Source organism: Artemia franciscana, chromosome 5 (assembly GCF_032884065.1).
Source record: "Artemia franciscana chromosome 5, ASM3288406v1, whole genome shotgun sequence".
Taxonomy (NCBI): domain Eukaryota; kingdom Metazoa; phylum Arthropoda; class Branchiopoda; order Anostraca; family Artemiidae; genus Artemia; species Artemia franciscana.
Window position 1 is genome coordinate 42,018,576 of NC_088867.1, and position 26,763 is coordinate 42,045,338.

Here is a 26,763-nt window from a genome sequence, read left to right on the forward strand (position 1 = left end):
TCCAATTAGAAACCTACTTCTCTGAATCCAATGAATCCAATTCTCGAAAGAAAACTGAAAAAGTGGGAAGCTACTAACCAACTGACAAGTATTGGTACATACACTTTAACAGTAATAAATACTTTGAATTTCCCTTTTATTGAACATCTCGAATTATCCAGAAGGATTATGGGCGATAATTATTCTGGGGGTAGTTTTTTCAGAAGGATCTTCCAGGGTGGGATTTTTCTTGGAGGGAATTTTCAGGGGAAATAAGTCGGGGGAATACGCCAAGGCCCAAATTGTATATATTGGGAATCAGTGCAAAAAGTCAATATTATGCCGAGCCGCTCCTTAAATACTGTTTGTTGCAACGAGCTATTTGATACAAATAGATTTAATGTAGAACCGTAATTTTTCATTTTTCTTAAATGTCTATTTTTGGATGAGTAATGCTATTTTTCACCAAAACATAAACCTTTAAAGTGTTTAAGCACTGGTTTGGGGGCAGATTCTGCAATCTCCCACGGCTTTTTTGCAAGTTGGGATTTTTTTCGTCGAGAAAAAACTTTTAAACATTATTTCCCTGTGTTCGCTCGCGATAAACTTTTCTTAGGAAACACAACTGGAAGTCCAAGTAGAATTTCTCCTGTCAACAAACGAGTTAAAAATAGTTATTATTATTTTGACAAATTTTCAGCATAAGGATTGCAATGGTTGTTCATTGGGTTTGATTTTGTTTTAAACTAGGAAAATCTGCGGTTACGTTAATTATTGTTACTTCCCGTGTAAAATAATTAGTATAATTTTATCTAATAACAGGCATAACAGTATGTTTATTTTAACTGTTTAAAGAAAAAAAATGACAACTTGTACCAGTGAGTATGCTTGAATTGAAAATAGGCCATTAGAATAATACGGTACGAGCAAGGGGGAGTGGCGTAATACCCCCGAAGTTTTGGGTGTTCGGATAAATTTTAGCTGGAGGCGGATATTTCGGTAGAAATGGCCATTAGGGCGAAGCAACGATTCCCTGTTTTGAATTTCTTTTCTGCTCATTTTCTTATATTATGATTTAACGAATGTCTTTGATTTCCACTCCCCAACCAATTTATGTAGATTCAGTGGTTCTATACAAATTATGTATAAAATCGAATAACGAAGAAGACCACACTGCCTGTTTGACTCTTTCTCTTAACTGTACTTTTTAAAACAGTAAAAAACTTTAGCGTAAAGAGCGGGGCGTTGAGGAGGAAAAGCCCCTTTCATATATGGAGTAATTTCTGTTTGTTTTAAGTTTTAATGTTGCTCCTTACTTTCATTTAAAAAAACTTGTTTTTTTGTTTAATTTCTGGACGTTTTTGAATTAATGCATGTTTTGATCTTGGCTCTCCGCACATAAATAATTAAGACAAAATTTGCATATTATTTTTTTTGGCTAAATGGCTTTTTCATAGTTTTAATCGGAAGATTTTGAGAAAAAAGGAGCGAGAGAGGAGGTCTAGTTGCCCTCCAATTTTTTGATTACATAAAAAGGCAACTATAACTTTTAATTTTTTACGAAAGTTTTCATAAGTAAAAAATATACGTAACTTACGAATTAACTTATGTAGCGAACTTCTGTATTCGTATGTTTTTATTGCGTATATGAGGGGTCTAACCCCTCGTCGATACCTCGCTCTTTACACTAAACTTAAATCTTGTCCAATTCCTTAAGAATGACCCTGAATCACAAAGGCCATAGAATAAGTAGTTGTAATTACTAAAAATACTTTAGCGAGGTGTTACGAGGAGGTAAACCCCTCATATGCGTTATAATGTCTGTTCGTTTTCAGTTTTAATGCTGCTCCTCACTTTCAGTAGAAAAAGAATATTTTCATATTTATTTTTTCATTGTTTTTTTAAATAATGCTAGAAAATCCTCGCCCCCTCCATTGAAAGTCTCTTCTCCCATGAGAAATTCCTCCATGGAAAGATCCTCCCTTGTAACCCCTCCCCTCAACTCTCCCCTCCCCAAACCAAATAAATCCCCCTGAAAACGTCTGTACACTTCCCAGTAACCATTACTATATGTAAACACAGGTCAAAGTTTGTAACTTGCAGCCCATCCCACGGGGACTGCAGGGGAGTAAGTCGTCCCCAAAGACATAGTTATTAGGTTTTTCGACTATGCGGAACAAAATGGCTATCTCAGAATTTTGATCGGGTAACTGTGGGGAAAAAATGAGCGTGGGAGGGGGCCTAGGTGCCCTCCAATTTTTTTGTCACTTTAAAAGGGCACTAGAACTTTTAATTTATGTTAGAATCAGCCCTTTTGCGACATTCTAGGACCACTGAGTCGATACGATCACCCCTGGGGAAAAACAAATAAACAGGCATCCGTGATTTGTCTTCTGGCAAAAATGCGAAATTCCACATTTTTGTAGATAGGGGCTTGAAACTTCTACAATAGGGTTCTCTGATACGCTGAATTAGATGGTGTGAATACGATGACTCCTGAGAAAAAAAATGGTATGACTTTTAGGGGGTGTTTCCCCCTATTCTTTAAAATGAGACAAATTTTCTCAGGCTCGTAACTTTTGATGGTTTGATTTTGATCCATTTTTTAGAGTTTCGGTTACTATTGAGCCGGGTCGCTCCTTGCTACAGTTCGTTACCACGAACTATTTAGCCACAAAAAGTATTTTGTGGCTAGGATTTTCGAAAACATGGCTACTTAAAGCAGAATCAAAAGAAACAGAAGTAATATTATTAGAATTCAGAGCTTTGGTGATATCATCTTTATGTTGTAGTAGGCGTTTCTCGAAATTCTGGTGGGCTCTCTCTACATAGAATTTGCCACAGTCACATGGTATTTGATCGACACCTCTTTGGCGAGTAACTGGAGTCTTTTCTTTACCAGAATATAGGAGATTTATGGTTTTCAAATTATTGGTAAATACACCATACAGATTATTTTTTTGTGCATACTTTTTTAAGATTTCTAGTGATTTTTGGGATATATGGGAGGTAAATTATGTTTTGGGGCTTATCGGGATTTTCACATGGTAAATTATCGTTGAGTTTATGGGAGTGTCTTTTCACTCAACGGTTAATTGTATTATTAATAAATAAAAGAGGATACCCATTTCCAAAAAGTATGTCCCTGATAAAGTCTAGTTCAGCTGTGATGTAGGAATCAAAACAAATATTCAGGGCACGATCTACGAGAAATATTAGACACCTCTTTTAACTTATGGGGGGTGTATGATCCAAAGTGTAAATATCTATTGCTTTGTGTTGGTTTTCTGTAAATAGTAAAATTGAGTTCATCTAAGTTACGAATAATTAGATCATCTCGGAATGAGACTTTATTTGCAATTTCAATTTCTAAGGTAACTGTAAATTCCTACCATATGTGTTAAGGTGATCTAAAAAAAACCTAAGTTCATTTTCTCCATAGTTCCAAAGTGAAATTATGTCATCCATGTAACGTCCCCAAAAGATATGATTAAAAAAATATGAATTTAATGTGCAATTTTCAATATGCTCTACACAAATATTTGCCAGTAACCCGGAAAGAGGCGCATTTATTAGGCCATTTATTTGTTGGTAGAAATTATTACGGAATTGGAAATAAATTGAATACTTGTTACAAAGTTTAACCAAGGTCATTAAAACATCGCAATCTAATCTTGTTGCTGAAACTTCTATTAAGTCATAATTTGCATTTATTTTATTTTCTAATAATTTCTCCGATTCTACTACATTAATATTTGTATACATAGACACAACCTCAAAGCTACTGATAATTGTATTTTCTGAAATGTTTACGTTTTTGAGTTTTTCAACTAAATCGACCGAATTACATATATAAGATTTTTGAGAAAAAAGCAAAGGTTTGAAGGCTGTACATAACCATTTTCCAATATTGGAGGCGGGGGTTTTCGTACAAGCTACAATTGGCCTTAAAGGAATGCCTTGCTTATGTAATTTTGGTAGACCATAAAATTTTGGACAAAAGCTGCCTTGGGGGCAAAATTTATTATATAATCGTGGAGTAATTTTATCATTTTGTTTTAGATTTTTTAATTCTTTTATAATTTTGTTAGCAAACTTATCAATATGGTCGTGGGTTATAGTTTTATATGTAGTTTTGTCATTTAGATGGGCATAAATTTTTGTGTCGTAATCTTTCGTATCCATGACAACCAAAGAATTGCTTTTATCTGCTTTAGTTATAATAATGGACGGATCTTTGCGGAGATTGGATAGAATTCTTAGGTCACACAAATTATCTGGTTTTATATTGGCGGTAGTATTAGCCTTTTTTTTATTATTGTAAAGTGTATCAATAAGACAAGCCCTAACTTCGTCTGTGTTGGAAATAGATGAATAAAATTTGTGCAAAGACGACTCTAGAGAGGAAATCAAATCCGCCACAGGAAGGAAAAAAGCTAAGCTGGCATTAAAAACCTGTTTTAAATCATTTTCGTTCATTTCATTGAATTACCTCGTTTCATAATAATTTATTTTTCAGTCCTGGTTGAACTTCACTGAGGTAAGGATGCTGGGACTGTCTTGAAAAACTGTTCATTTTAGTTTTATTGATTTTATCCTCTCGTAAGTTGTTTTTTCTTATTTGTATTGCTGAGGACGGCCCTTGGACATAGGGCCGAAATATTCATTCTGATTTGTTTCCCACTGTCTTAAAAAAGGCCCTATTGTTTCTCTTGTTTTTGGTGTTTGTCTGTATAGAATTTCCACCTATTTACAAATTCTGTTATTTAGTCAGTTCATTTGGTTCCCGTTCGGTACCGAATTCGATAGTCATACGGCAGTAATTCTATTTGTTTGTAAATTGAGTAATTTGACTGGCTCATTACTGTCCCCTGAACTTCTTCAATGATTCATTATACAATGACGTAATCTGCTGTTGCAGGTAGTTAAAAAATAGCCAAATGCGTCTGTCCCTGTCTGTCAATACATTTGAGGGTCAAGCAGTTTTCTTAATGGGTTGGTCAATGGGCCAATGTTGGTCAGTGCAAAGGTGAATCTAGAGCATTTTTTCAGGGGAGGGGTTGTGGCAAGGGCGCCAATTATTGACAAATTTGACATGTTTATCAGAGGCAACGCTATAGCGTTGCTTATAGTTAAGGCAATAAGGCTCCAATGGTTTTTTTTTCCAGAGGCACTTCATATGAAAGGATGATCGTATAAACTACTGAGGGGATTCATTTGATTGGAGATTGAAAGTTCTAGTACTCTTTTAAGAGTCAAAAGTGATAAGAGGACAAATAGCCCCCCACGCTCTTTTTCCCCAAATGTTTCCGGTAAAATTTTGAGATAGCCATTTTGTTAAAAACAGCTCAAAGATCAGATAAAAAAAACTCTGGTGTCCACAGAACCGAACCCCCCAGGGCCCAGATACAGTCATATTAAATTATGCCCTTGTGGCATATATGGCTCTTATGGAATTGGTGCCCGTATAAACCTCAGAAGGGTTTCCTTTGATTGGAAATCGAACGTTCTAGTTTACTTTTTTAAAGTCAAAAGAAATCTGAGGGCAGCTAGCCTTCCCCCACCCTTTTCCCCCAAACCCATCTGATAAAAATTTTGAGATGGCCAATTTTTTAAAAATGTTCCAAACATCAGATAACAGAGATTTTGGTGTCTACATTCCCCCCAGAGCCTGAGGAAGGGTTTTAATTTGTACCCCGGGGGCACATAAGGCTTTTTTGGGAGAGGTGTTCATATAAACTTCGGAGGGGACTTAAATGATTAGAAATTGAAAGTTCCAATTCCTACTTCAAGAGTCAAAAGTATTCCGATAGCAACTAGCCCTCTCCCAACCCTCTTTTCCCCAAATGCATCCGATCAAATTTTGTTACATAGCTGTTTTGTTTAGAATAGACCAACGATCATGTAAAAAAAAATTCTAGGGATAACTCAGCTCCCCAAAAATCCGCAGATAAGTGTTGTAAATTATGCCCTGGGGTATATAAGGTTTTTATTGAAGGGATGTTCGTATAAACTTCGGAGGAGGTTCACTCGATTGTAAATCAGAATTCTTAGTGCCCTTTTCAAGAGTCAAAAGCAATCGGAGGGCAAATAGCCCCTCCCCCATTGGGCGTTTCCCCAATTGCATCCGATTTAAATTTTGAAATAGCCAATTGTATCAAAATTGTTTAAAGATCAAGCAACACAAACTCTGGGATAAAAAAACCCTCAGAGGCCAAGGGAAAGGGTTGTAAGTTATGCCCAGGGGGCTTATGATGTTTTATATAAGGGGTGGCGTTAAAACTTCAGAGGTGGTTCAGTTGATAGGAAATTGAAAGTTCTAGTTGCCTTTTTAAGAGTCATCAAAAGTGATTAGAGGATATCTACCCCCCTCCCGCCCATACACAAACACACACACACTTTTTCTCCAAATGTATCTAATCAACATTTTTGGATAACCATTTAGTTTGAAATAGTCCGACGATCAGATGACAAAAACTTCAGGATCAACAAACCCCCTCCCCCCTAGAACCTGGAAGAAGGGTTTTAACTTATGCTCTGGGTTAATATAAGGTTTTTATCGAAGAAGTTGTCGTAAAAACTTCGGAGTGGGCTCATTAGAAATTGAAAATTCTAGCTCCACTCAGAAGAGTCAAAAGTGACCTGATGGCAACTAGCCTTTTACAACCAACCCTAAGGGTCCTAAGGTTCCAATGTCTTATTATTTTTTTCCAGTGGCACTTCATATGGAAGGGGATGGTCGCATAAAACTCGGAGGGGGCTCATTCGGCCGAAAATCGAAAGTTATAGTGCCCTTTTTAAGAGTCAAAAGTAATCGGAGGGAAACTATCCCCCACGCTTTTTCGCTCAAATGGATTCGACAAAAATTTAAGAATAGTTTAAATATCAGATAAAAAAACACCCCAGCCCCCTAGGACCCAGAGGTAGGCGTTGTAAGTTATGCCCTGGGGATATATATGGTTCTTATGGAAGGTACTAATGTAAACTTCAGAGGAGGCTCATTTGATTGGAAATTGAAATTTCTAGCTCACTTTTTAAGATTCAAAAGAGATTGGAGAGCAACTAGCCTCCCCCACGCCTTTTTTTACCCAAACCCACCTGATAAAAATTTTGAGATAGCCACTATTCTCAAAATAATTCAAACATCAGACAAGAAAAACTCCGGGGTCGAAACAAACCCCGCAAAGCCCTGGGGCAAGCATTTTATGCTATGTCCCGGGGACATACGAGGTTTAATCTAGAGTGTGTCCTATAAACTTCAGAGGTAGGCCATTTGATTAAAAATTGAAAGTTCTAGTTAGCTTTTTAAAAGTGAAAATAGTCCAAAGAATAGATAATGAAAAACTCGGGAGTCAACATACCCCTCCAATCCTCCCCCATCAGAACCCAGAGGAATGCTTGTAACTTATGCCAAGTGAGCATATAAGGCTCTTAAGGAAGAAGTGGTTGTATAAATTTCGGGACTCTTATGAATAGAAATTCGAAGTTCTAGTTCCCTTTTTAAGAGTCAAAAGTGATCTGATGACGACTAGCCCCCTCACCAATCCTGTTTTCCCCAAATGTGTCCTAACAATTTTTATATTGCCATTTTATTCAAAATAGATCAATGATTATGTAACAACAACTCCAGGGAAATCACAGGCCCCCAGAACCCAGGGGCATATAAGGCTCTTATGGAAGGAATGGTCACATAAACTTCGGGGAGGCTGATTTTATTGTAAATTGAAAGTTCTAGTTCCATTTTAAGAGTCAAAAGGGACCGACGGCAACTAGTCCCCCTGACCTCCTTACCCAAAATCCACCCGATTAAATTTTTGAGATAAACCTTTTGTGAAAATAAGTCAAAAGATTAAATAACAAAACTCCAGGGTCCAAACAATCCCATAGAGAACAGGTGATATTTGTTGTATGTTATGCTATGGGGACACATAAGGTTTTTATGCGAGGGTTTCTAAAATAGTTCAAAGATCAGATAACCCCAAACCCCACCCCACCACAAAACTTATTAAAGATATTTTACTCCAAAACTTATTGGAACTCACACTGACTCTCCTCGGCCCAACCCTCCTTTACCCCTTCCACCCAAAAACGAATTACAAATGATGTTTTATTCCAAAACTTGTGGAAAAACCCTTGGTCCTCCAAGGCCTGATACGCTCCCCCTCCCAAAACACCCAAAAAATAATCCCCCAGAGCATGGGGGCAAGTGTTGTATGTTATGTCCTGGGGGCATAAAAGGTTTTTATATGACGGTTTCTAAAATAGTTCAAAGATTAGATAAGCCTGAATCCTACCCCCAATCAAAAAACTTATTAGCGATACTTTATTCTAAAAATTGTAGAAACTCAAACTGGCCTTCTATGACCCGATCCCCCTAAAAAATAATTTATTAACGATATTTTATTAGTAGTATTCACTAAACAGTTTTAGGGGTTCTCATAGCTGCTAATCTTTTCTTCTATTAATGATTTAAGATGGCGAAGAAGGTTTAACGGTGACCCCCTTAGGGTAAGACCAAGGTGCGCGTAAAAAGGGAATGTTTTCTAGAAGATATGGTGCAGAATACGAAATAGGGAGGGTTTTCTTCATTTGGTTGCTACATAATAGGGTTTGTTTACTTTTGGTTGTTTAATACAAGGTTTTTTTAACTTTGATTGCTGCACAATAGGGCGTATTAGCGTCCACTAGTCAAGCGGGGAGGTTTTTTAAGACATTTTTCGTGAAAAGCAATCATGGAGGTCATTGATAGTAAATTATATGCTAATATATACTATGTTTTCGATTTAGAAATTTGTTTAATAAAATTAGCAGCTAATAAATGGAGAAACTTTTAAGCGAGACGAAAATAGAAAATAAATAAAATCAAAATATTAGGAAAGAAGATTTAGACATTGGAATGAATTCTCGATTGTAGGAATGAAATGCGTTACAACTAAATATGGAAGGGAAACTTTTATTACTATTGATTTTAAAGGTGAAATGGTTGATCCATTTGCACCTAAGCGTTTTGATTCCAAGACAGTCGACTTCGAAAAGAAATTTTAAAGTATGTTTTTTAAGGCTATTGAAAGAAAACATAAAGATAATATAAATTATTTAGATGATGATATCGTACCATTGACTAAATATCAAATTGTTACATTTTATCGTTAGTATAGGAAAATGGAATACAATTAAACTCTTATTCCTTAATTAATCAAATTCTTATTTCACAAGACCTGTTTTGATCTTAAAGCTCATTATACGAAATTGTAAAAATGTCAGAAATATTAATATAAATTGGTGTGAATTCAATTGAAAAGGAGGTAAATTGATTGCTGGTCTAGGTGGGGCCTAGAACCCGTGTTCCCATTGCGAAGAAGTATAAAAATGAGACCAAATTTGACTTCCAAGGACCTATTTTCCTTTTGAATGTAGGAATGGGAAATGATAAAAATGCAGGAAATTTTCGTTTAAAATGGAGCAAATTCTATTGAAAAGGAGGTAACCATTGGGAATTCCCAAAATCAGCTTATTTCTATCCCTAGAGACAAGATAAAATGTAAAATAAAAGAAAATGCAACCCATCCAGAGTTCTTGATTGTTTAGGTGTACCGCATCATTGAAGAAGAACTAACTAGAGGGTATATATTTCCTGTATATACAATGGAATCAAATTAAAGCGAGGCCGGGATCTAGCTAATGACACAGTACTGTACATTCAAAATGCTGGTCTTAATGAGGTAGAGCTGACTCTCTAGTCGAGCGGTTTTGCCAGTGCCATTTCAGGAATTTTGAGGAAACCTAAGCTCATTTGAACAATAATTTAAGAAGGTAAATATCATATTTTTGCTATCTGAAATACCGTGAAAACGACTTCGTAGAAGTCGTCAAGCCTTATCAAGAACATATTATGCACTCTTCAATTTTCTCATTCCTTCTTTACTGGAGACACTAAGAAATTTACCTATTAGACAGAGGCCACTTAGAAACGCAAAATTTTCTTCAGCTACCCACCACTTTACATTCAATGACCCCTTTACTCGAGAAATCCCATCATTAATAGTTATTCTAGTTTCAGAAATGAAAGGGACGGTCAGACACACAAAAACAAACACTTCTTCTTATTGTTGAGTGTGAAATCAATTAAAGCGACTTTTTTGTACAAGCACTTCCCATTCTCAATATGATGATTAAATAATTTAAATCTCAGTTAAGCTTGTTCATGTAGGATGCTCAAGAATGACTCGTTGACAGAACATTCAGCATGCTTTCACTACTGCAAAAGAAATGAAAAATGCTCTCCCGTTACTATTGAAAGCAAGGTAAGAAGTTTTTCAAAGATCAATAAAGAGCTGCATTAAACCAAAAACGAGCAGAAAAAAAATTGAAACAGTAACTTAAACTTGAAATGAATAGAAATCACTAACAACAAATACACAAGACCCAAAACGAAGAGAAAATGCAATGTATAATCAAGACAAGCCTAAAACAAACAGAAATTACAACAAAAAAGTAAGATTAACGTCTCCTATGCCTTCTAAAGGCTAGAACGTAGTTTGCTTTATACCGGAAACAATTTTTATTTCTAGCAGAGTAGTTTTACTTGGAAAGATGTCAACAACAGCAACAAAAAAGCATTGTTATAAACAAAATTATTGAAAAACTACACACGGAGGTAGAAAGGCTTTTTAATATATATTAAAACCTTTGTTACTAGGGCTTAGGGGGGATATATACCCTGGAGGTATAGCTATATTCCTCCATAGCTATATAGCGATGTATCAGTAGCGTTTTAGAGCTCAAAGTGATAACATATAAAACCGGATATCTTATGAACATTATTAAACCATCTCTGACGAGTGCTCATCTCAGATAAAGGATATTGTTTGCCCCGAGGCAGGTCTCTGCGTCAGTGAAATGTCAATCAGATTCTTACACTGTCCTGTTTTGAATTTTGTTGAATTTGAATTTTGTTTTGAATTTCGACAAGATAGTGAAATCGTGTTGCAAATTTTTCAGTCGCAATGATATTATTGTCACCAAAAACACATTGTATGAGGAGGTAGTGCCCGACGAGCGTTGTATCAAGCATGCAAACGATGAAGATAATGTCATGGATATTGGCAAATTGCTTCAAAAGTGTAGCAAGGAAAAGCAGCAGCTACCAAAGTTTCTTATTTATAACCCACAAGAAGTCCCAGCGACATCTGAGTTAGTTGGAGCTTGCATTACTTCTGCGGTTAACCAATTGTGCCGAAAGCTGGACAAAATTATGCATAGCGCGACTGCTCAGCCCATCCCATCCCTTTCTATTAATGAGAAGCAAGTGCCTGCTCCCCCGTCACATGCCGTAATAATAAAAAATCCGTCGAAAACCTTATCATCTCATGAAACACGTAAAAATGTAATCGAATCGGCGGTTGGTCTGGAACAATCGGGTGATATTGAGATCTGCCAAGGAAAGTCTGAGCTTTGTGTCCTAGGTAACTGCTCAAATAAAGCTGAAAAGATTGCAGGTTCACTGAAAAATATTGACGCGAATATGTCAGTCAAGGTGAAGGCCAAAGAATTTGTGGGCATTATTAAACATGTTCCCGAGGAATTCGAAGCGCCACTCACAGATTTAGTGAAGAATTATTAGAAAGTCGAACGCTGCGGGATAAGTCGAGTTTTTAAGCTATATTTATCTTCGGACGCGGACATACATTGTGCTTTAACAAATCCCCCTAAGCTGGGGTACGAATGGCTCCCAATCGAATTATATCGTGTTCTTTCACGTAGATCCTATCAATGCCAACAAGCTGATGGTCAACTGGCAAAGAATTGTCCAAACTCTAAAATTTGCTCCCATTGTGGGAGGAGGGGCATGATAGTCCGAAGGCTTCTCCCGGTCAAAAAAATGAGATGTGCCATATGCAAATCAGATAGGCATCATTGTCACTCCGTCTATATACCCTGAAAATAGAAAATACAGCGAACGAAGACCATAAGCTCGTGATGACCAGTGAAACTGAGGTCTCGGTTTGTTCGTGGAACTTAAATGGTAAAGTGTCAGAGAAGCTACCGCTGCTAGAAGAGATGTTAAGGAAATCAAATGTTTTGTGTCTGTAAAAACATTTTTATCCCCGGACAAGTTTAGTCTTCTGAATATGTTTAATGGGTTATTACTCAGTTCCCCAGCTACCCGACGAAAAGTGTGCGGCCGCCCTTCTGGAGGTATAGCGATTATCTGCAAACGCCCAACCACAATTATAAAGAGTGTGGATTGCTTTATTAGTATTCGGATGAGCGATCTCGTCGTGATTAACTTTTATTTGCCTACAAATTACGGGGATCAGTCTTCCGAAAGAAGGTTTCATACTGCAGTTCAACTTATCTCTAAGTTTGTCAAGTAGTCCGCTCGAAAGAAGTCTCGCTGTCTAATAATCGAGGACTTGAACTGTAATCTGGCGGATGAAAAGTGTTCTCGCGCGCAATTCATCAAAATTATGTTACTGGAATATTTTACCCTCCTGCGAAAAGACAAGCCGTATTCGTACATTTCTGCTACTAATACTGCGACAAACTTGGATCACGTGCTATATTCCGGCAGCGCTAATTATGAAGTGAGAGTTAATTCGGAAGGTTTTTACAGCGATCACTTACCCATTTCCGTAGCTGTTCCTATCCAGGGTCCCAATGTTCAACGTAGTCATAAATGGCGAAACCGAAAAATATGGGAAAAAACAGATCCCTCGCAGTTTCAGCGAGTTAGTGACGAGATCCTTGATAAGATAAGAATACCACCTCCTCCAGGTAAATTCAAGTTATAGTGAGCCAGAGATCCGTCTTCAATTAAATATCTATTGTGCAGAAATTATTCATGCTTTGAAATGTGCTGAGTCCGTGGCAGTGGTTGTTAAGAGTATTAGAGTAAAAACCAAAAAACTCATTTGGTCTTCAAACCCTCTACTTCAAAAAGAGTGCTCTGACTCGAAGTTTTGGCTGAGAATCTGGAACGAGTGATGCAGGCCAAGATCCGGCGCTGTGAATTCGGTTCGTATATTTTGCAAGCGCAAATTTAACCGTGAACTAAGTTTGCACATGGCAGAGGTGAAAATTAATAGTGCTAACAAAATCGCTGAAAATCCCAATTTGATATAGAAACTACGTCCTAGTCCTTCGGATGTTCCGGGGTCTGGAGTTATTCCTGTATCTGCGTGGGTTAGTCAATTTTCTGAGTAATTAAAGCGCCCTGATAGTAACCCTTGAGTTGAATTTGACAAAGAGATTGAAAGTATTTTACAGACAATGCCAAAAACGGGCAGGGTTGTTGTCTCGTCTGGTATGATTAAAGGTATAGTAAGAAAACTGAAGAAAAATTCAACGTCTGGATACGATGGGTTTTGTGCACGATATACTGATAATCTGTGTATTGAGGTGCCTGATAATCTGTGTAATGTGGTTACACCAATTTAAAAAATGGTAAATCTAGTTTTAGTTGTAATTCGAATCGTCCCATTACGGTGTCGAGCGTTTTATCAAAAAAATTTTGAGCCGTCGATTATTTATGATGTTCAGAGGATTTGTAAGATGCCCCTCTTCCAGTTTGGTTTTCAGCAGGAGCTTGGGTGCTTCCAGGCACTGAGATCCCTTTGTTCGGTATTGGTAGATTCTGTTGGGAAAGGAGAAATTTTGGTTGTTAGTGCGTATGATATTATAAATGTATTTGGTTCATTGATTCATTTACAGGCGATGGTGGAGCTGATTAGGCGTGGGGTTGCAATTGATTTTATCGGTCCGCTATTTTATATGTATCACCACCTAAAGGTGCGCCTGAAACTTTATATATATATATATATATATATATATATATATATATATATATATATATATATATATATATATATATATATATATATATAGTAGTAGCTATATATATATATATATATATATATATATATATATATATATATATATATATATATATATATATATTAATATATATATTATATACTTGTAGAGCTTGAAAATACCATCTCGAGCTTCAAAACCAAATGCATATGAGCCATCATTGTTGAGTTTGTTAATTCTCTTCGATATTGGAACTTGAGTTGTTGATATGGGCAAATTATCAACACCTTTCTTTCCCATAACTTCTGTAAATTTTGGGTTTATTAACGTTATAAAAGAGAAAATGTTTAAATACAATTTGTTTTCGGTGAATTGTCGTACATTCTGCCTTTAGAAGGCTTAAGAAATGACAGTTCTGGTTCTGTTTGCGGTAATTTCTGTTCTTTTTCAGTTTAAGTCTTTTATTTGCGTGAATTTCTATTTGTTTTTGGTCTCATGTAGTCAATGATGGTGATCTTCATTTTAAGTTGATTTTTTTACTTTGTTTCTGCTCGTCTTTGGTTTAATGTATTGGTTAATTCTTTGAATAACTTCTTTTTTGGAAAAAGCTATCTAATTAATTTCTGGTCGCTCATAATTGAAATTATTTTTTATTGGTCAATAAACTCATTGCACGTAAAGTTTTTGCCTCTTTTTGTGCTTTTGCACTAAGATTTTGGCTTGCTATTTACTTTATTAAGTCAATAGACCTTCAAGAATCAATGGAACCGGTTAATATAATAAATACACGTCAACTTTTTCATCTCTTCGGCTTAAGATATATAATATCCGATTTTAATTTAATATCTGATAATACAGATATGTCCTTTTGACAACCAGAATGCCATATTAGCTTTTGATTGAGTTCAACACCCCCCTCAATATTTTCTCTAAGTTTCACATTAATACCAACAGCTGTTCCTGAGATATCGTAAACACCACTTTGACAAGCTGGACATTCATGTATCGTTTAATGAAGTTAAACATCCCCTGAAATCCGTACATCCGTACGTACCTTTGGGCGCCTATTGAGAATTAAACAGAAAATGTCTTTGATTAAAAAATTGAATTTAGTAATGAGTACACTAGGAGTTGCGGTGATTACTAGAAAGTATAACAGCTCGGAATAGGGATGAAACCTTTTAATCGACAGTGAACAGATGTAAATTTTTTAACTGAATATTTCGAACACATATATAGTGTTCATCATCAGCAGTAAAGAGTTTTACTGTTGATGATGAATACTATATATGCGTTCGAAATATCCAGTTAAAAATTTTTATATCTGTTCACTTTCGATTAAAAGGTTTCATCCCTATTTTGAACTGTTACACTTTCGTCATGGAAAGGCAATGTGGTCTTCGAAGTTATCTACGGTGATTACTAGAGCAAATAGCAACATATGTTCCTACTGAAGAAATTGGCTTTAGTGCCGAAACCCTATAGGCAAGTGTGTATTCTCCTGATGAGCCCTTGTGTTGGGTTGTTGCCTCTGAATTATTTCTCTTTACTGTTTTTATTGTTTGGTAAATGACGACTTATACTTATTGACGACTTATGCTGTTTGACCTATGTAATTGTATGGATGAGTAGGGCTTAGGCCTCATTCAAGTGCTGGTCTATATTAATCACTAATGTAGAAAAACAGTCTTCCTTTTCTCCTTTTGTCTCTCTTTCTTTTTTTTTCTTTTCTTTTTTTTTAGTGTGTTTGTGCTGTTGCATTGGTGATTTCTCTTTTCATTATATTATTTCTCTTATCATTGGTTGAGCGTTAATTTCCAATTTACAATGTTTGCTCAGTTAATAATGTTGCTAGTATTTCTTCATTTTGTTTTTTTCATTATTCTATAGGGTCGATATTCAAGTAGAAACTAATTAAGGCAATTACTTAATGTTAGGGTTAAATGCTAATCATTCGGAAGTTCCTTAATGATAGCGCCAATCTCGTTAATTACACTGATCATTCATAGGTATTTGGAAAATGGCTAGCTTAAGACGCTAATTACTTTTGACTTCTTAAGCTATAAACAGTTACAGTTCTTCCAACACTAGCATACTTACAAAATTAGCCAAAACCGCGGATTGTTTTTTTTATACACTGATGTCAAGACAGGGTCGTGTCCAGGATTTTTTTCGGATGGGGGGGGGGGGGGTACGACAACTTCAAAAAAACCCAACAAAAATTTGTTTATATTCTTTTTATCTCGATTATACGATTCAGATAAACATTTTGAGGGTGGGTTCAAACCCCCTACCTCCCTGTATATGGCCTTGGAATTGACCAGGGATTATATACACAAAAAAGGGGCAAGATATATCCTATGGTGTAAAATAATAATATTTTTATTAAAGAGAACATTTAAACATGCTTTTCAATCATACCACCAATAGTAAGAAAGGTCCTTAATACAAGTACATCTCAAGGCCACCGCCAGGTAAAAACAATTCACTAGATTCTTGAAAAAATCACGAAATAAGAAAAAATTCTTTAAAATAAATCACTAATCATCAAAAGATCACTAAATCATCAATACCACCAATGGTAAGGGAGGCCCCATAATACAACTACGATTCTGGGCTACCACCAGGTAAAAACAAATCGCTAGATTCTTGAAAAAAACATTAAATTGGCAAAAATTCACTAGATTATTTCTGTAGAAATCGCTAAATCATCAGAAAATCCCTAAATTCCTGAAAAAAACACTAAATCAGCAACAAAACCTTAGTTTCTTATAAAAAAAAGCCCTACACTAGCCAAAAATCACTAAAATTACAATCTAGCTGCTCAAACAGGCACTTTTGCATGTTTAACACTAGGGAGGAGGTGTATTTACCCTCTATCCATTCAATATGTCCTTATCTAGCTGTTTTATTATTTTTAAGTAAAAATTTTCCGAGATTCTGAAAAAAATTGTTTTTTTTTGGTATCTTTATGAAAGGAATTGAAAAAAGGCTTTGCCATACCTTGCATTTTCCTGATTGGCACCCTTGTCTTATCTCCCTGATTTGTAAATGTTTGTAAATAGTGGTCCAACTGGTATATTTTCTTTTTCTTTTAAGAGTTTTTTTCCTTATTTACTAAAAACTTTTCAAGTTTTCTCATCTTTGACTATTTTCTTCTTTATCTTCTTACTATTTTCTTCTTTTAGTTGAGCTAGTATAATTATTGTGGGATCAGCGAGGATTTGAAATATATATCATTATGTTTTCATTGTAAAAACGATACTTTGAGCCCTATATAAATTAAGATAATGAATCGGAGGTAATAGCCTTGGGACTGTCTGTGCAGGATTTTGACTCTTGTTGCTAGAAAAACATCGCCAAGGGATGAAAACCATGCTGTGACCAAGATGGGCCGAAGATTGAGCAAAGCCTCCATTCATGCTGGAGGTCCCAAGAACTACTTGTTGTCCAGTTGTAAGCCGGATTAAGCGCTTTGGTGGAGACTTGAGAAGATATGTTGATCCTCGTTCAAGTCGTATCTGAAATATGACTCGAACTGGACTTCTGAGGCGTTTCAGGAACTCAAATACCAGGGGTATTTGAGGGGAACTCAAATCCCAGGGGTAGGAGGCATGCAATTAGTTGATATAGAATTTGTTTACTCAGGCAGGAAGGATGGGGTACAGAGACAGGGAGGGTAAAATTCTAGTTAATTGACTTCTTGCTATCTCAGAAAGGGTTTAGGTTAGGAAAATGAAAATTTCAGGGGTGAATCTACAGACTAAAGTATGTCCCGGGAAGGTTTTTTGAAGCAACTACCTCCACTCCTTCTCCCTCTAGAGGGCCCTGACCTTTGATGACCTTTAAAAATATGTGTGTTATAAAAGTAAAACCTTGCGAAATAGATCTTCTGCTTAATTGAAGTAAAACAAAATTGTTTTCAGCTTCATAACTTTGCTCAATTCCATTTTATAAGGTTTTAAAGATTGCAAATACATTTTCTAAATTTTGAAAAAAAGCATTGATATGGCTAAAAATTCTACTCAAATAACAGGAATTGCATTTTCAGAACTAAAGGCATAGAAAAACCAACTAGTAACTGAAAATTAAGGTAGAATGTTGTTTTGTCAAAATTTCAATAGGTAATAGACATGTCATGTAAGCAAATTTCAGGGCCCTCTAGAGAGAGAAGGAGTGGAGGTACTTGCTTCAAAATAACTTCCCGGGACATACTTTAGTCTGTAGATTCATCTCAGAAAGTTTCATTTTCCTAACCTAAACCCTTTCTGAGATAGCAAGAAGTCAATTAACTAGAATTTTACCGACAGGGAATAAGGCTCACGAAAAATAAGGAAGCTGCTAAGTCTTGTTTGGGCTGGGAATGTATTAATAATATAATACTAATTGCTTAATTTATGACTAAAAATTTCAGGATATCGGTTATAGTACTATATGCCCCTAATGAACCGACTGACGGAGATACTAGTGACTCAAATAAAGTTTACTTACAGTTACAGGAGAAAATAGACAGGGACCCAGGTAAAAATATGGCGATTTACTTGAAGATTTTAGCAACCAAGCTATTAGAAATTTCGATGGATGGTATCCTAGCCTAGGTAAATTTGTTGTAAGAAAAGAAAACAGCAATGGCTACAGACTTTAATAATTTTGTAGGTACAACAATCTAGTTTTAGCCAATACGGTGTTTGGTCATACAATGGCCCATAGGTTGACATGGTATTCACGTGATGGTAAGACAGCAAACCTTATTATTATGTTATAGTAAACCGAAGACTGGCAGGATCAATAGAAGGTATTAGGGTACATAGGAGTGCTGTTACTGATGTTAAAAGTACAGATCACCATCTAGTACTTTCTAGGGTTAATTCAAAGCTGATATTTCGAAAGGGTAACTACCTCCCGGGAGGTTGTGATATAGGTAGACTTCAGGATGAGAATTTGAGAGAAACTTTCCCGGAACAGTTGAATTCTAAACTTGAGGGTTTAAAATTTGACAATGCGGAAGATGGTTGGAATAATTTTAGAAAAACAATTTGTGAAGTTGCTGATGGTGTCTTAGGGAAGAAAATTAAGACTGCAGCTAAGAACGTTAGTGAAAAAGCTTTACGTTTAATACAGAGGAGAAGGGGCTTGTACAAGGATTATATGAGTGATAGATCATATGAAAACAAAAGGAATGTAAAGAAAGTGGAGATAGCATTAAAATATGAACTAAGGAGGTGTGAAGTCGAGGCCATGGATAAATTGCCTAGAATCTGGAGTTGTCCCAGTTCAAGATAGGAACGGGGACACAACTAGATATAAGGAAGGAGTTAAAGGGAGCTGGGCGGAACATTTTGAGAATGTGCTAAACCGAGATGAATTTACAGAAAAGATACAGAGGAAAAGGAAAAAGTTTGTGATATATTGGATGTGATGAAAGATTTGTTTGTGAGGAAGAATTAGCGAAAGTACTAAAAGGATTAAAATTAATAAGGATACAGGTGCTGATAGTGTGGAAACAACTTTATTAAATAAGGTGGCTCTGTGGTTATAAATAAGCTACTGAATATTACGAATACAATTTTTGAAAACGGGAAGCGCCTAACGATTTTAAAAGAAAAAACCATAATTAAACTACTGTAAAGAAAGGTAATAAGAGTGAGTGTCGTAATTGTCAAGGCATTAGTTTGGTCTCTATAGGTAGCAAATTACTTAGTAATATGAATCACTTTGATGGACTTCGTCTTAAGCACCACAGGAAAGGCAATGGGAAACCACAGAATCAAATATGGAGGAAAAACTGTCCAGGGCTTAAATTATGCTGGTGATTTAAGCATCCTATATGAAATGTGGACAAAATGAATAAACTTAGGTTTTGCGAGTTCAGGGTGCTAGAATAGGTTCGAAAATTAAAGTTGAGATGAATAAGTCACCAAGGCTAGGAATAAGTGAAGATGAAAAGGCGACATTGGGTAACGAAAAGATTGAACAGATATGCAGCTTCACTTACCTTGGTAGTATTATTAGATAAGATGATAGGAGCTGTGAAGGTGTTAAAAGTAGAATAGCCAAGGCTTAGGGTGTTTTTGACAGCTAAAAAAAAGTTTGGAAGAATAGGAAGATAAGTCTGCAAACCAAGATTAGAATATTGGAAGGTACAGTGATGACAGTGGTTAAATATGGCTCTAAAGCATGGACGCTCAGAAAAGTGGACGAAGATCTTCTAGATGTTTTCCAGAGAACTTGCCTACGGATTGTTCTGGGTATTTGGTTGACTGACCGCATTTCAAACAGAAGGCTGTACAAAAAATGTGGTTCACTTCCGCTTCCTAGGTCTATGATGAAAGAAAGGTTGAGATGACTAGGGCACGTTCTGTGGATGAAGGATGACAGATTGCCAAATATTGTCCTCTTAGGCCAACCGTCTAGGGTTAAATGGAAAGCAGGTCGTCTTCGACTGGGTGGGAAGATGTCGTAAAGAAAGATTTAATGGAAACGGTAACTTCCTGGGAGGGTGTAAAGAAGGAGGCTTTGAATAGATTAGGATGGAGGAGGAGCATCTGTAGCTGTGTTGGCCCTAGGCGGCTTGGTGTTGCGGTGAGTTGTTAGAAGTAGTAGCAGTAGTAGTAGTGTAAATTGAAAAATGTGTTTTTGAACTCTCCCTCCCCCTAAATTTTCATGGATTTTTGCCACTGTACGCTTCAACCGATAGAAGCTGCATGTGTCACTGGTACAAATTTACAAAAATGTAGAAAATACAAGGATTTTGATGTTTAATAATGTTTAAGATAAGAAAGAAAATATAAGGATGTTTTTCGAGCATAAGAATGACAATTAGTATTCTCTCCACTAATCAACGCTCCTCAATATTTTGGAGGATTATTTTCTATAAAAAAAAGAAAGAAAAATCCACGTCGTAAAATAACACAGATTTAATAATAAAGAGTCGTTAAACGTATCATACAATAGCTTTTTTTTATGCGCATCAAGGATAATTTTGGAAATAGTTGCTTGCTTCCTTCTATACCTGTTTTATGAATAACAGAACAATGCCTTTAACCATTATTTAGACGCATGTGAAGGAAAAGTTTCGGACAAATGGCCTCCAAAGTGTCGCAAATTCTGCCATTTTTCTTCCTAATTTTGTTTCTAATTACATCGAAAAACTTCCATACCTCGAATAAAATACATCAGGAAAATCGGTTCTGCAAATATGTTATTGCAAAACTGAATATAGAAATCACATTTATATATTTGACGGATTGAGGAAAGAGAACTTTCTAAGCTAGGCAAAGAAAAAAAAATAATTTAAAAAGGGTCCAGCAGAATTTTAAAGTACATTGACCCTAAATTTCTTATTAGTAACTGAACTTTCTTTGGGATATTAATAATTAGTATATTTATATATAAGAATAATACAGATGAATCAACACAGATTCAATTCAATATTCTATAAGAAAGTGACTAATTAGCTGCTTTGGGTATGGGGGCTACTGAACCCTGTTAGTCTGAACCCCGTGCAACAATTCCCATGTAACTAAACATTCCTTCAACTGAACCCTCATTAAATTGAGCCTCTGTTTAACTCAACCCCTGTGCAACTTAACATCATTTAACTCAACCCTCATTCGATTCTGCCCCCGTGCAACTCAAGTATCATTGGAATCAACCCTATTTAACTGAACCCTTGCTCAGCCAACCCCGGTTAAAGTCAACCTTCATGTAGCTCAACCCCCACCCCACTCAACTCCCGTGAAACACAATCCCTATTGACCTTGACCCCTCTAACTGAATCCCATCATAGTATAAAATGATTTTTGTACCCTTGAGTACGATTTTTATTCATTAATTATGGTAGGCTCCTGGGGGATTTTAGGACCTTGGCTTCCAAATATTTTTCCAAACTTACCAGATTTTTCGTATATTTTATTTCTTTTAAGTCTGCAAATCCTCTAAATATCATCCTTGATTCTTCGAAGTAAACATGACCTACATCTGGACTCCCTAATTTTAGCATCTTTAATTTTTTTTTTCATTGTTTCATTTGATTTGCAGGATATTGGGAAGAAAAATGTCAATTAACAAGATATTTTGGAATGTAGTAACATTGACCTCTAATTAGTAAAGATTGAAATGTAACCTTGTCTTCGATTGGCTGGCTCTGTTTCATTTCGAAGCATAATCTGGCACGCATTATAGTAGAGTCAGTGGCATTAACCATGGGAGGGGGAGGGTATTGTCCTCTCCTCTGTATATCGGAAAATCCGTTTTTTCTATCTTCATTTTTTAATATAAAAAATTATTGTCCCTCCCTCACATTTTCGCAAAGTTTCTTAGTACTTTAAAAAAGTTTCTAATTCTAATTAAACAGCCCTTGTTTTTCAGGAGTCGTTATCAACGAACTGGAACAAAAAGTCAAAATTTAATGAAAAGAGTGATGTATTGAGGAGGGGAAAGCCCTCCTCATATACGGAATAATTTTTGTTCGTTTTGAGTTTCAATATTGCTCTTTACTTTCAGTTGAAAAAAATTGTTCTTAATTGAATTTCTGGTCATTTTCAAATAATGCGTAAAAATTCGCTCCCTCCTCTATGGAAAACTCCCCCCTTGAAATTTACTCGATGGGAAGTTATTCTTGTGTAGAATTCCCTCTCTGGGAAATACCCCCCGGATAATTTCATCCTCGATGAATATTTCCCCGGAAAAGATCCTGTGGATGATTCCGCCAGAAAAATTCTCCATACTATGCTTTCGTTTTAAAAAAAGGTTTTTTTTTGTTGTTTTTAAAAACATGCGGGAAATCCCCCCTCCGTGGAAAATTTGTCTCTGAAACAGCCCCTCTCCGCCGATGAAAAGATTATCCAAAGGAAAATTCTCGCATGGATTACTTCTCCTGTAGAAAATTACCCCATTGAGAATTTCTCCCGTGGAAAATCCATCCACGGAAAGATCCCATTGATGATTCCAGCTCTGCTGAATGTTTTCCCCAGATATTTCCTTCAAAACATCTCCATATGTCAAATTGAGTCTTTTTTTCAAATTGAACTTTTCCCGTGGAAAATCTTCCCAAAGAAAATTTCTCATTCTTTCAGAAAAATAGGCGTACACATCCCAATAACAAATACTATATTTAAACAATAGACAAATTTTGTAACTTAAAGCCCTTTCCCTAGGGGCTGTGGATATCATTTCATCCAAAAAGGCATAGGTATGTGACCTTCCAACTGCGCAAAACAAAATGGCTTCTCAAAGATTGATCAGTTGACTTTGGGGGAAAAAAGGGACTAGGAGGAGAGGTATTTTCCCTCCAGTCCTTTTGACCATTATAAAGGACAATAAAACTTTGAATATCTTTTTGAATTAGCCCTCTCTTGATCTTCTACTACCATGAATTTGATACTAGTGTCCCTGGGAAAACGAAGTAAAAACAGGACAAATAATCCCTCATCTGTGATCTTTCTTCTGGCAAAAAAAAAATGCAAAATTCAACATTTAGGAGGTTGAAATATCTACAGTAATGTTGTTTGATACATTGTATTTGATGGTGTGATTTTCATGAATATTCCTTGGATTTTTGGGTGTTTCTCCCAAGAGCATACCCACGAACTTTGTTTTGGGGGGGGGGGTACAAAAAACTTTAGCGCATCAAAAATTTGTCTATGTGTATTTTTGTTCCATTTTTACGAATCAAATAAAATTTCAAAGTGGGCTTTAAAAATCGATACTCAGAGCTTGGATATGGCCTTGAGCTCCAGCCCTCTTTTTCAAGAATCAGGTGAATTTTCTTAGGCTAACTCTTTGATGTTCAAGTTCCTTTTATTATATTCAATATACATCCATTTTTAGATTCTGCTCACCAATCCTCACCCGAGTACAACTGGTCTCCGCATCACCTACCTAAAAAAAAAAAAAAAAAAAAAAAAAAAAAAAAAAAAAAAAAAAAAAAAAAAAAACATATACACATCAATGTCCAACACTCACACCACCTAAATCCAAATAATTAAATTTAATCTAAATAATTAATTAAATAAATTAAATCTAAGTAATTAAACAATATAAATAACTGATCAATATTATAATTTAATTTAATTTTTTAATTAAAAAATTCTTTAACTGTTTCTTGAAGGAGCCTATAGTACAGGACCGTCAAATCCCAACAGGAATGGAATTCTAGGCACGTCCAACAGCAACTATCAGACCAAAGTCAGAGAGCAGTGCAGAGGTGGATGGCACTAGTACATCATCTCGCTTCCTAGTTTCATAAGGACTGACATTTCTAAAAATCTCAAGAAGCCCGGAAAAACTTGATGGAAGGTCTCCACGGAAATATTGGAATGCAATGAAAGAGAGGTGTAATTTATGAATATCTTTGATCTTCAGAAGTTCAACAGAAATATGGGTGGTAGACTGCAGGACTTTTTCAGATTTCAGTTGGAGATTATGTAAAGGTGTAAGTAAAGATGGAAATGTAGACATCCACACTGACGAGCAGTAACATAAATAATGGTAAATAAGAGAGAAGTATAAAAGACGAAGGATAGAGAAAGGAAAGGCTTGCTTCAGCTTCCGAATAATTCCAAGGCCTCGAGAAACCTTCAATCTCATTGACTCAATATGCCACTCAATATGCTCATATGCCACTTGAAAGATAGGTTTTCATCCAGAAGTACCCCAAGGAATCGAACAAACCGGTCAGCTGGGTGGGATATATGTTTGAAGCTCTGCCACTGTATGGCAGCTTTCGCCTATGCTGGAGAATATAAGAAGAAACGATTTTTTTTTTGCATTCAAAGCTAATAAATTTGCATCAAACCAATGATATATTTTTCTGTCATCAATTGTAGCTTGATAATAAGGGATAATTCATCAGGTGCTGCAGTCCCTAGGGTACTGTCGTCGGCGAATGCAAAGAGTTCTTCATGTTGGCCAGGCGTATCCAAGGCTCCAACCACAACATCTCCTTTCCGGCACAATTGACACAGAAATTAGATCGTGAATTGCTAAATAGTCGATAGAGGTCGTTGATATATATGAGGAAAAGGGACAGCCCAAGAACTGAGCCTTTTAGCACTCTATATTCAACTGGAACATGCTCACCAGAAGCTTAAACTGCAATGGATTGGCCAGTTGGGAATGAAGAAAACCAGGACATTGCTTCTCCACAAACACCTTGTGAGATGCCCCTTTCTATTATTTATTTATTGTCTTATATTATATTCTATAATATAACATACACTATACGACATAGCTATATGAAATATAACTATACGACAGGCTGACATCCTCAAATTCTTATTTACCCATTATTTACCAGTTTTATTTTTAGACGGGTAACCTTTACCTACGATCAAGTTCAACAGGCTGACACCTTCAAACCCTTGTTTACCCATTTTTATTTGTCTGCCCGTATTTACCTTGAGCGTTAGATAACCTTCAACCTATAGTCAAACTCAAATCTTTAATTTATTACTAAACCGGACCAGAGAGGGCGACCCTTAAAAGCGAATGTTAGAACGATATTCGGGGAGTTCTGATTCACAATTTCTGGACGACAGATAGATATAACAACCCTGCTACTTTTATTTGGCTTATCTACTTTTCTCTTGGATCACCATTATTTCTTGGATACTAGCTTTTCAATTAATACGAGGGACAGCCTGTCGTGTGTATTTACAAGATTTAACGTAAGTTTTTTTTATTTCCAGATTTATACTTCTTTGCCCAAGCAAGGACTTTTTCATCAAGGAGAAAGAACTCTCCAGCTCAACTTCTCTCCACTTTATATTTCTTTTACCTGTTTTTTTACTTACTCCTTCTAAAATAAAATTCCTTGTCTGGAGAGATTGTGACTTATAATAGGCCTTAGGAAACAGATAGACTGTTGCCATAGTAGATAGAAAAGTGAACCTATTCGCACATTGAATACTAGTGACACGCTACCATAATTCAAAGCACTAGTATTCGCTTACTCACCCCATAGGGTGGGACCTTACAACCTTGATGCGACAACTTACCAATAAGGATTTCGTGTGTAATGCTGTCAAAAGCTTTCTTCACATCAAGGAATATTGCCGCAGGGATAAGGCTGAAGTCCGAAGACTGTCGTACAAAATGAAGGAGCATATTTCATTCGTGTTCTGTTGAGCACTTCTGCCAAAATCCAAACTGGTCCTCCCGGTCACCTCCTTTAAATAGTGCTATCAATCGTACCAACTTAACGCGCTGAAAGAAAATTCCGAGCTTGAATGACTGGTTAACCAAGTGGCACAGTGGTGTAATAATTGAGGGAAGAAATTATTTAATTAATTTGGCAGAATTCAGTCGAATCCAGATGACTAATTTTTTCATGATGAAATTATTATTAGTTCCTGCTCAGTAACTGACTCAAGAACCAACGACTTTGCACAGGAAGGACCGAGGAACTTCTTCCAAGATCTAGAACTTGAAGAAGGAACCACACCTAATGCCGTTGTTTTCCCGACCTCATCAAAAAATTTAGTCATCTGATGTTGCACTTGGTCTTCATCCAAGAAAAGCTGATTCTGAACATTAAGTGATTTAGGAAGCTTTCGAGGACTTGCCGATGGTTGCGTAACTTTTTAATCACATCCCAAGTTTTTGCCGCAATCCGCAAACCTTCGGGAAAAATATGTAATTTTACCATTTCGAATCAGATTTTTAAGCATCTTTCGGTATAGTTTAAAAACCTCTAATTTAGCATCATTTCGTCTATTCCTATACTATTTCCAAAGGTTATGTTTCCTCTTTATTGACTTCAGCATTCCAGCTGTAGTCCATGGGGCTATGGGTGTTGATCTCTTAGAAAGACTTGGTTGGGGTATTCGGCAATGGTGGATAAATTTCTCCTTTACTGTTTTATAAAAAAAAAAATCAAATACCTTATAATAATTTTCTAAGCTCACCCTTTCAGATATTGTAAACTCCCGAAGTAGTGAATAAGTCATCTTTGAGCTTTTCGGTGTT

At 36.1% G+C, this 26,763-nt stretch overlaps 1 long non-coding RNA gene across 1 annotated transcript; it reads left to right on the forward strand.

Moving 5' to 3' along the window:
• The first annotated feature begins 4,506 nt into the window (after nucleotides 1–4,506).
• Nucleotides 4,507–26,047, forward strand: LOC136027431 (uncharacterized). The gene is made up of 3 exons (XR_010617591.1): nucleotides 4,507–4,581; nucleotides 9,568–9,792; nucleotides 25,485–26,047. It is a non-coding gene; the product is annotated as an uncharacterized LOC136027431 (long non-coding RNA).
• Nucleotides 26,048–26,763: the final 716 nt, after the last annotated feature.